The sequence below is a fragment of the Dipodomys spectabilis genome, unplaced genomic scaffold (genome assembly GCF_019054845.1).
Source record: "Dipodomys spectabilis isolate Male_0828 unplaced genomic scaffold, ASM1905484v1 ptg000057l, whole genome shotgun sequence".
Taxonomy (NCBI): domain Eukaryota; kingdom Metazoa; phylum Chordata; class Mammalia; order Rodentia; family Heteromyidae; genus Dipodomys; species Dipodomys spectabilis.
Window position 1 is genome coordinate 1491567 of NW_024870734.1, and position 1036 is coordinate 1492602.

A 1036-nucleotide genomic window follows, 5' to 3' on the forward strand; every position below is an offset into this window, starting at 1 on the left:
TGTATAATATGAATATCATACACTACTAATTTGTTACTTTTATAACAATCCATTTGTATGGATGTATCATCTGAATGTATTTCTTAGAACCTCCCACCATTCATTAGTGACAGAACCGGGATGAGAACTCCAGGCCCAAGTTGCCGGTTTTGGCTATGGCTTCCCTAATAGCCTGCCAAACATCAGCAATGCAAGGTCATGTGCACTTTCTGGGCCTTGTCATTTAGACCCAGGATGGTCACAATACCAAAGGAAAAAAAAGGTAAAATCCCTTTCTTGAACTTCTCAGTTTTATGCTTCTCCTTGTTTTTGTTTTTTATTTTTGCCATCCCTGAGATTTGAACTCGGGTCCTAGGATCCCTGGGATGGTTGTGGCAGAGGTGCCAAGACCTAAGTTAAAGCCCTGTGCTGGGCCAAAAAAGAATTAAATAATAATAATAAGGCCCTGGCTTGGAATACGCACCATTTTTCTGGCAGGCCTGGGATTTAAACTCAGGGCCTGGGTAACTCTGTGACATTGTGGGTGAAAGAGAAGCTCACCATCCTTGAAGACAAGAAATTCAGACCAGTTCCCAGGGCATGGACTCAAGCCCCAGCACTTGGAAAAAATAATATTCATATATTGTATTTATTTATATACATGGGTTTACTGCATATGACCTTTATTACCCTTATTTATTTGGTATTATTACACATATAACACTTCATTTATTACATCATATCACCTAGATTATATTTGCATACGGATTATACATCATACTGAGACTCAGGACTTTCTCAGAGAAGGAAAAAAATGTGTCAAAATTGGCTTCTTACTCCATGAATAAATTTTTGGCCATGCTGGGATTTCAAGTCCCTGCCTGCAATGCCCAATCCATACATGGAGTCACAGTCTTAACACACCAGCCTCCAGCAAACTGAGCTGCCAGGAAATTCTGAGGACATTTGATCAAGCCACAGCAGTGACCAATATAAACATTGATAGATATATATATGTGTATGTGTATATACATACATATATATATATATATATATA